The following is an 11,133-nucleotide window of genomic DNA, read 5'->3' on the forward strand; positions in this document are numbered from 1 at the left end:
TTGATTTTCATAATTTGATGCAAGTGACATTTCTGCAGTACATTAAGCTGTTTAATTTGGTTGGCTTAGTGAGGGAAAGTTTCAAGTGTATAGGTTCCCACTTGGAAATGCTAACTTCACATGTTTTTTTTAATGTAAGAGTAAATAAAATTGTAAATAAATAAAATAAACAATACACAGAGAATTTTGTTCTTACTTTATTGCCATCGGAGTACCACACACACGACTCCAAAATTTACCGGTTTGTGGCTGCGGCTGAGATACGAAGACTAATTTCACGATCATTGCTGAGGCATTATGAAATATTTATGCCAAGATAGACAAAGTTGTCCATTAAATTTGACGCAGCACCATCGATGGCAAAGGAGGGTGCATTTTCAAGATTTTGAGAAAATCGTTTCTGAGAAAAAAAATTGAAATCGCTTTGCAAAACCTCATGTACTCAAACAGCAGAGAAAAAGTGAAAATGAAATTCAGTGTGTCAGCAGACAATTTTCCAAAAACACCAATGGAATAGAATCAAGGACACTAACTCTTGTTTTTCATTTGTTTCATTGCATCATTTATTTCAGAGATGAATGGTGCAGTGGATATATTTTCTAGAACAGGATATTCTTATTTTTGAGTCCAAAATGCAAACAAGAAACTATCATTAGCTTTGAAAAGATTGGAGACATGCTTATGCAAGCGATTCAAAATTTATAACTTGTCCGTTCATCATAACCATTTTCAGCGATGAGAGGAGAGCTTGGTTTTTTTTTTGTTGAACCAAAAATAGTTTTTATTGCTCAGACAAATTCATAGGAATTGCCAGAATCAGCTTCTTGTTGGATTTAAATTGCTTTATATTGCCACCATATATTTTGTGCAAACTGCTTTTTACTCACACCAGCACTGTCTTTTTGCCACAACCAGAACAACCTTTTAAAAATTTCCCAGGAGATACTTGTATGTCTTCGTTGTATAGTGGACAATGTAAATAACTTAACTGTAAAAACATGTAAACATTGATAGTAGTATTATTGTATTAGTTGTATTGTCGCTTTTTTGTAGAAATTTTAGTCAAATTTATGGAGAATGTTAGCATATAGAAGGTTCTTCGTATTTATTGGTGATGTTTTAATGACGTTTTCTTTGTATATCTTCTTTAAGCAGACAGTAATGCAGCTATAACTTGACTTGTGATGTTTTTGACCAAATTAAATGACCCACATCATATTATTTTGCATAAGGACTGAGTACAGTATTCAGTTCTTAGATTAACCAGAGTGAAGTTTTGTATCATGAAAGTTTTGAGTTTATTTCAATAATACTTAAAATGAAATACTTCACAAATGAAAAATAATCTATTATCATGGTAGGAAGGGAGAAGGATATGAATAAAGACACCATCATTGATATTGGTGGCCATTTTATTTTAAGTTACATGTTACATCCATTACAAGAACACAATAAACTTGATAAAAAAAGTCTTCAAATACATCACTGCAGAAAGGGGCACCTAGTTGTCATAAGTGAATATACCATGGACGTTGTGACGGACCTATTGTATTTTCTTTATTAAAAAGAATATTGCAAAGGTGCCAGAATGGCATCATTCAGATTATTCTTTAGTCTACCCAAAGGAACAGGAAACAGTCTCAAAACTTAGGTTTGACGCAAGTGCAAGGTTCAGCTACCGGTCATCTGGATGACACATCCAATTTATGAAAATTGACCAGAATACAGAGAACCTTTTTCTGTTCTGAAACGTTTTCTTTCCCAATTTTGAATCCTAATTTTACTTTCCAACCCATCAGGTGAACCTGAAATTGTTTAAACTTATCTTTACGAAGTGGTATTACTATCTTATGCCTGGTGTTGGATTAATGGTTTGGGTGGTTGTCTTGGAATCATAAGGTACTGGATTCAAATCCTGCTTGGCTGTGGAATTAACACCAGCTGGGGTTGCCTCAGCCTGTCATCTTTTTGAGGTTGGCAAAATGAGTACCAGCTTGCTGGGATGATTGAGTGATGTGAGTATCCTTTATTGGAGTAATGACCTGTTCAAGAGTGTGCCCAATAGCCCAGGAGACTGCTTGGGCAGCACTGATGCTCTGGAGAGAGTATAGTCCCAATGGATGGATTACTGTCTTGATAAATGTTTGTCAATTTTTTTTCGTTTGATTGCCTCATCGACAATTTGAGAGATCGGATATTCCTGAACTTTGAGTGTATTTTACACATAGTTTTTCATATGCGAGCAGTAATGTCAAACGAACTTCCCCAATCCGAAAACCAAATATTATCGGATTCAAAAAGGCCGGTGTTGTTATTCCAAAGAGGTCCATAATGAAAGCAGCTGTTGGGTGTCTTACAAATCTTTTGAACACAGTCATGGAAACAAAAGATAGGAACAGTGCTAAACACACAAACAGCTGTGTAAAACATGTGTGTAAAGCTTTGACATTGGCCTCTGCAGTCGATTTACGACATTTTCGAACGATACAGCAAGTTGAGTACATTGCAGTAAATCCCGTTACACTGAACACCAAGTACAAGGCAGAAAGGGTAAATGTGTTGGGAAAATCAGAATTTCTACAAGATGATTTTTCAACAGCACCAAATGAACAAGTAAAGTCTGGAATCACCACAGTTGTGTTGCAAAATGCCAAACGTGTTGCAACCACAACAAAACTGATGCTAAACAACAACCCAATTGTCCAAACGAGAGTTGCGAATTTCAATGCACCGCCTTTGTTCACGATCAAAGCCACATAACTGTACGGGTAGAAAACAGCCCAATGTCGGTCAACGTACATCAACCACATGGTGAGTGACTGCTGAAAGTTCGATATGTGAATACAAAACAACTGGAGCAAACACTCACTGAATGATATTTCCTGACGGGATGCAATTGTGCTATTTAAGAAACAAGATATTCCCACAATGCCCCAAGATGTATCAGCAATTGAAGCTAAAGCAATATATAAGAGCATTGGGGAATTAAATCGACGGTAGAAACAAGCTGCAATCACCCCAAGGTTTATGAAAACAGAAATGAACATAATGGAGCTAAAAAGCAACAACACAAATCTTCGTCCATTGTCCACATCAACACTCGAGATGTCCAACTTGACCGTGAGTGGTAAAATGGCAACACCTATTGAATTCATGATTTCTGTAAACAAAAATACATTTGTTCCTGTTAAACATTTTTTAAATGCAAACCCAACAGATTGTATTTATATTTGATGAAATCCACACACTAATCCTGAAATTCTGAACAATGCTTTGAAACAGCTAAATGTGCTTTTTATGATTATTTATACTTTACGATGACAGGTAAATAGAGTTTATAACTGGAAGGGCACTTGGTACAGCACATACCTCAAAAAGCAATGCCTGATCTAGTAGAACATATCGGGGGCAATTTTTTTTTAAAATATCATGTTATTTATCGTTTTTAGCCCCAATCTCTCAGAGGTAAAAAAAAATCACTTTAAAAAGTAAAAAATTCTCACATCCGGATCTGGATTTGGATCTTCACCAAAATATAAACAATTCGTCCTTGTTATACACACAATCTGTCCACCAAGTGTCGTCCGAATCCACCAATAACGTTTTGAGATATCCTGCTCATAAACAAACAAACAGACAAACAAACAGATAGACAGCCAGACAACTAGACAGGGGTGAAAACATAACCTCTTTCCACCTACGGTGATGGAGGCAATAATAATAACTTTATAAATTTAACAAGTTGTAATACATATAAAGAAGCCTGGGGCAAGCTTCATTTGCATTCGACTCGCTATTGCTTTCAAAGCCAGCTACTGTATTCGAAGTTTAAATTGCATTGCAAGCTGTTTGGCAAGCTGAGCAAGTGATTAAGAAATGTGCTTCTGTGTGCAAGCAAAAATGTCCACCGCAGTCAGCTTCAAAACGACATGACAACCAATGAAATGTTCAGAAAAATACCCATATTATGTATTCGCATTATATTATTGAAACGTGCTGTTCATTCTTTTATTGTTACTTCTACTCTTCATCTTCTTAAATTATTTAAGATCTCCAAACATTGCAAAACCCCTCTCCCCAAAATCCACAGCAGCGTGTCCATAGATTAACTTTCTTTCTTTCCCTCTTCCTCATTATCTTTAGCCACTGCAAACCCAAGAAATTTGTTTGGAGAAGTTGTCACAAGAGGAGCGAGGAAAACTGAAATTGACGGCCCAAACAATATTTGCCCTCGGACCAAGATAACATTGTTTACATCGGAAACCACCCTGCTGTTAAGTGATGCCCAGCACTGTCATGTTGCAACGCGATATAGAGCATTTTGAATCAAGAACGTCGCATGATGAGCAGTAAGCGAGCTGCTTACTGATGGAACAATCCCCCAGTGTAGCCTTTACAGTTAAGGTGGCTGGCTTAAGATGTTAGTGTCCTGCATTCAAACTCCTGTCCTTTCATTAAAATAGATTAAGTGGGTTGACTCAGCCTGTCGTCCTTCTGAGGTTGGCAAAATAAGAACTACCTTTCTGGGAATAATGAACCATCAGCCAGGATTGTGCTCTCAAATCAATAGGAAACTGCCTCAGCAGCCCTTTTTGTTTGAAGATGTGAAGACATTGGCTCTTCTTTTTCTTCTTACACGGTTAAAAGTTAAGGAGTTTTTTTATTTATTCATGAATTATTTACTGGTATAAATGTCGAATGAAAGTGACATTTTTGTTAAAGGAAGCTAAATCATAACTCTGCTTTAAACTCGGTTGCTGATAACCATTTACTTGTGGTGTAAATAACAGAGGCCCCTCCAATGGGGATATAATTTGCTAACATCCGTCTATCTCTGGTTATGGATGCAATCCATCACTGTGTATACAAAACAACGACACTCAACGATATGTATTTGTCTCATCCACTTTTAATGGAAATGAGAAAGCTCTCAACGAATAAAGAAAATATTTGTTTCACACGTCAGACAAATGATGCTGCACATTAACAGGAAAATTATTTTTATTATTTGTGAATTCATATTGAACTGAGATTCAATTTACAATTTCCCCAGGTCGTTACGTCATCACTGAGGTACGGTTATCATGTCCCAGCATATGAGGCCAGGAACCTTGCCACGTTCTGCATTTTGAGTCACAACCCCTTACACTGTGCAAACGACACTGAGGGATATTTTACCTCCAAGGCAAAAATGCTCGCCCACTTGTCTCAAGTCGAAGGAGTCCCGTCTGATGGATGCAATGCCCTGCATGTAACAAAAAACGATGGCGATAACTTATAGCTGTGTCAGGAATCACACACTGATGAAGAGGCTCACAATCGAACCTGCACCTTCTGAGCTATCCTTAATCTCTCCAAACCTGCAGGGCTTTATGTGTGAAGTTTCTCATTGTTATGTCAGCCTGACAAACTGCAAGGTTTATGATCTGATATTAATAAGAAATACAAGATGGTCAATAAGACCTTTGCGAAACATGTATGAGTATCAAAACAAAACGAGTGGCATTGTAGAGTTAAAATATTAAATTAGTTGAGAAGATTCTGAAAAATTAACCAGTTTAATTCGTAAAATTATTCAGACAAGTAAAGTGAAATTAATTCACAACAGCCACTCAAGAGCTTTACGTGAATATGATGTTCCCATTTTATACTAATATTCGCTCTTCAACGCAGGAGGAAGACATAAGGCCCATCAAAGCCTGTGCTGTTATTATCAACTTCTGGTTACTTCTGGGTGCTCTATTCATTTTCAAAGCTGAGCATCTCACAAAGAAGCAATAAGTATTATTTTTGGTGTCTTTGGTAGGACTTGGGAAGGCTTCGAACTGCCGACCTCCCAGACTTGAGGAGAACACTAACCATTACATCACCAAGACTGGTAAAATATTCATTGTTATTTCAAATTTCATGAAGGTGAAACACGAGGTTCAAATAATGTGTGTGCTGTGTTACTTGGTCAGTTTATTGTATATATACATTGTCCACAGATTTTCTTGTAAAACTCGTGCAAGTTCACCGATTTATCCAAATACCCTTTCCCGACATGAGAGAAATGCAGGTTAACAAACTTCTCCCTGAATCTCAGATCGCATTAAAAATAATCAGGTTACTGATTTCTATCTGTGCCATTAATATCTATTTCTATTGATGTCAACTTGAAGGTAAGACGTGTACATAATTAACATAAAGGACAAAGACTTTGACATCGATTTACTTTCAAATAAATTACAATACATTGGTAGACAAAATACAAGAACATATACTTTATTGGATTTGAATCTGTGTTTTCAAATCCATTAGGCATCACTTCAGGTAGGAACAGCAAGCAAAAAGGACAACATGAATTCACATTCACTTACCTGTTATTACCTGACCTTAAGTTATCTCATGCTATTTAATTGATTTATATACAAATATGAATCATAAGGGAATTTTGATGGCTTATTAACGAGGAAGGATGAATTCACACCAACGAACCTCAAAGGAACAGATAAACCAAGCCAGAGGAATTCCATGAGTTTCCTCTAAGTCATAAGTAATGAAAGTTTACTTTATTTCCTTGCTAAACAAGCCGTTTCAATTGTGGATTACTGTGCAGAATGAGACAATTCAAGAAAAAAAAACGCTGTTGAATAACATACAATACATTACATCACTCAAAATTTTCACATCTTTCATTCTGTACATTATTTTGCTTTGCTGCACATGCTCATCTCTCCTTCCTTCATGTATGCAGGCACACCAAGGACCATAGCAACAGGGGCAAGTCAATTGCATACATGTGCCATTTCCCATTCAACTTGCGTGTCATTATCCAACAAACGTTCCACCTCAGACTTCACCAGACTCGAACCCTAACGTTGCAACATTTCATACAACATCAGTATTTCTTTATAAAAAAACTACACCATCGGATCACAACCCAAACTCGCTTACCTTCACCATTTACAGCCACAATGAACGACCAACCACCTACAACTCTAATCACCACATTAAAACTGCAATGCTACACCACCACTGCTATTGCTCAAACACCGTCACCACCAATGTTCACCACCTCCTTCTGGATCGGCAGTGGGTGGGGGAGCCCGACGCACAATAGTGGACAATAGGGTCTGGACGTTCTCGCGTTTAACTTGGTGTGTGAGCATGCAAGAGACTCCCTTTGATGTCGTGTGAATAGCCCTAGCGCTCTGCTCATTTACGTCCCTCATTGTGTGTCCAGCACGTGTTCATGGCTGAAAAGCATAAATGAATACCCTGACGCCACGTTAATCTTGGAGATGGATCGCATGGCAGAGTGCAGAGCGACTGGGGCTATTTCTGCTGTCAAACCATTGCATCAGCGTGGCCAACGTGGTGGTAATGGTCCATACACCACCGAGGACACTGGAAAACCCCCATCACTCTGCCTGATGCACTCCCAAGCACCACCCTCACTGGGGATTAGAAAAGAGATCTCGGCTCTCTGGCTCAGTGGGATCTGTTCTCTGGTTCCGCATTCTTGGTTTCACAGTGTGGTGAACAACGGAGCTTGATGGAACGGAGCCCATTGAGCGGAGTGCAGAACAAACGGGAAAGCCAGATGCCAGACCGGGCACAGTTTGGACAACCTTAGCATTTACACGTACAGACCTCTTTACACTTCACTTTAAGACTGTCTTCTCACACATTCTTTGCTTTGTTTCCAACCCCGCCTTGATCCACATCGTTGCACCTTCCTCGAAGCATTTCACCTGCATATCACCACATCCCTTACCATGCCTCCCTCTGACTGTACACCATAAACATCCTCAGTTTTCTGAACCCTCGTCCCTCCTCCTCAGCAACTGGGTTTGTATTGGTCCGTCGACCACACCTGGTAAAAAGAGGTCACCAACGCCTCCGAGTTTCTCTCTCTCTCTCTCTCTCTCTCTCTCTCTCTCTCTCTCTCTCTCTCTCTCTCTCTCTCTCTCTCTCTCTCTCTCTCTCTCTCTCTCTCTGGACTTTGGCACCTGTTTTGTTAGTTTAATTAAGATTGTAGAAGTTTTAGGATCAGAGTAACTCTGCATAGTGTCTATTGTGTTTGTAAATAATTGCATTTCTTTTTCCGCCCTCACAAATCCTTGCTTTCCCCTGCTGTATGTATTTTCCTTGTATTAAAACTTTTGCTTATTGTGCCACATACTTTTCCTCACCCTTGCTTGCAATAAACTGCTTATATTATAAATGTACGCAGTTTGTCACGTCTTTACCTCCATTGGTCTAGCATAGTCCATATGTAGTGTCAGTCATTAAGTTTTACCCCAAGTGATTTGCTCTGTTAGCCGGTGCTGCACCTATTTGTTCCACTTGGCAGAAGATCACCAGGTGTGGTGCTAACGGCATGGCCTCTAGTTAGGGGAGATACATTTAAAGATACAAGGCCTCAATTGTTATGCTAAGTTGCCCCACTAGTGGCACAACTTAGCTAAATATAGGATAACAATTGTGCATTTTATGAGGAAAGCACCAAATCTGGCACACTAGTAGCCTATCATATTATGAACAGATTTGGATATTGGGCCATCTCAAATTCAGCCACTGATGGCTGTGGCAGCCATTTTCCACTGCCATCAAAAAATTTGAGATGACCCAATATCCAAATCTGTTCATAATATGATAGGCTACTAGTGTGCCAAATTTGGTGCTTTCCTCACAAAATGCACAATTGTTATGCTATATTTAGCTAAGTTGCCCCACTATTCGGTAAATAAATAATGGAAACAAATGTTAGGTTGAAAATCATTCATCGATTTTCATGCGTGTCTTTTTAGCTCATCTGGAACATACTTCCGGGGGGGGGGGCTTATGGGATGGCGAGTCGTTCGTCCGTCTGTCCACAAATACTTGCAACTTCTTCTCTGAAACTACACATACGATTTCGATGAAACGTCACCACAACCTTCATCACCCTGTATGTACCAAAGTTTGCTCTTGGCATTAAAAAAAAATCGGGCCCGAAAGGGGTCTATGGTGGTTGCCCCCCTAAGGAGGTAGCTGATTTCTTCTCAGAAACAACACACCCAATTCTGATGAAACTTCCCAATCTTCATCAATCGTGATGTACCAACGTTTGTTCACAACATTGAAAAAAAATCGGGGCCTAATGGGGTGATATGGGGAGGGGAGATTGCCCCCAAAAATATGTATTTGCTTTCTTCTCTGAAACTACACACGCAATTTCAATGAAACTTAACCACAACCTTCAACACCCATGCACTGCTTAACCTTTGACATAACAAAGCTTGTTCACACCATTAAAATATCGTGGTCTAAGGGGATCTATGGGGGGGGGGTTGGGGGTAGGGGTTGTTGCCCTCCAAAATATGTATTTGGTTTCTTCTCAGAAACTCTACAAACAATTCCAATGAAATTTGACCACAACCTTCATCACCAGTGATCTACCAACGTTTGTTCACAACATAAAAAAGTTGGGTTCTAGGGGGCTATATGTGGTGGGGGGAGGGGGGGCGGTTTCCACCTCCCCAAGTGGGCATTTGCTATAACATTGGTTCATTGGTTCATTTTGCTGATTCCATCCCACGTTGACTTCCACTTCAGCATCACTATTCTACCATGTAAGTGCCCAGGGGTATTGCCCCTATTATTATTTTTTTATTATCTGGAATTTATATTACAGAGAGGTATTCTCATTGCACACCGTCTGTCCATCCGACTCCTATTTCTACTTCTCTGGCCAAACCGCTTGGCTGATCCAGCTGAAATTTGGCAGCAACCTCCATCTCCTGACTGGTAACAGGGATTGAAAAGTACGTTCTGGTCACTTGACATTGTCAGTCAAAATGGCAGCCTTATTAAATTTCTTCAAAAATCTTCTTCAGACCCACCAGTCAGAATACCACCAAATTTGGGTTACAACATTAGGCCAGGATAGGGATGTCAAATTGCAGAGGTTTTGCCAATCACATGACTGGAAGAGTGTCAAAATGGCTGACTTATTCAATCTTTGGGAAAATTGCGTACGTTCCATCAAAAATCTTCCTCTCCAGACCCACCTGTCAGAATTCCACCAAATTTCGGTGACAAAATTAGGCCAGGATAGGAATGTTAAATTGTGGAGGCCATGCTGATCATGTGACCAGAAGTGTGTCAAAATGGTGGTCGTGCAAATTCATTCCAAAATCATTTTTTCTAGACCCATCAATCAAAATGCCACAAAATTTTGGTGACAATATTAGGCCAGGATGGGATGTTAAATTGTGGAAGTCATGCCGATCATGTGACAGGAAGTTTGTCGAAATGGCTGACAGTCAATTTTTGGGAAAAAATCATGTAAATTCCTTCAAAACTCTTCTTCTCCAGAAACACCAGTTAGAATGCTCCCAAATTTGGGTTACACGATTAGTCCAGGGTAGAGATGTTTAATAAATTATGGAAGTTATGCCGATCACGTGACAGGAAGTGTGTCAAATTGGCTATATGTAAGGAACTGAACCCACAAGCTCATCGCTGGACTTGGTATTCCAATGCTGGCGGTGTGGCAAAGGAGATTGACCATGTCCTCGTTGATGGTCGCTGGAGGATGATCCAGAACTGCAGGGTCTACCGGCTTGCTCAGTTCCTCAATACTGACCACCGGCTTGTTGTAGCAACTCTAAAGCTGCACCTTAAATCCTGGAGAATGGTACCATCCCAGCCTAGGCTGGATGTTGCCAAGCTCAGGGATGAGAGAGTAGCTGAGGAGTTTGCGAACAGGCTGAGTGGACACTTGGGGGGGGGGGTCTGGGTGCTTTGGGGGGGTCCTGAAGAGTTGTGGAGCGCCTTTAAGACCACCGTCCTTGAGTTACACCTTAAATCCAGGAGACTGGTACCATCCCAGCCTAGGCTGGATGTTATTTTGGGGAAAAAAATCACATAAATTCTTTTTAAAATCTTCTCCAGGCCCACCAGTCAGAATGCTACCAAATTTGTGTTACAACATCAGGATAGGTTCCTGATGTGAAATAATGGAGGCTCTGCTGATCACTTTCTCTCTCTGTCGAGTGCAGCCTGTGGCTGCTGGTTGCATCATTGGTTTGGACGTGGCTATGCCGCTGATGCAGTGTCCTCCTTACCAGCACACTGGTGCTCATTTTGCCGACCTTGGAAGGC

This window comes from Eptatretus burgeri, chromosome 2 (genome assembly GCF_056783735.1).
Source record: "Eptatretus burgeri isolate ZD-2024b chromosome 2, Ebu_testis_v1, whole genome shotgun sequence".
NCBI lineage: Eukaryota > Metazoa > Chordata > Myxini > Myxiniformes > Myxinidae > Eptatretus > Eptatretus burgeri.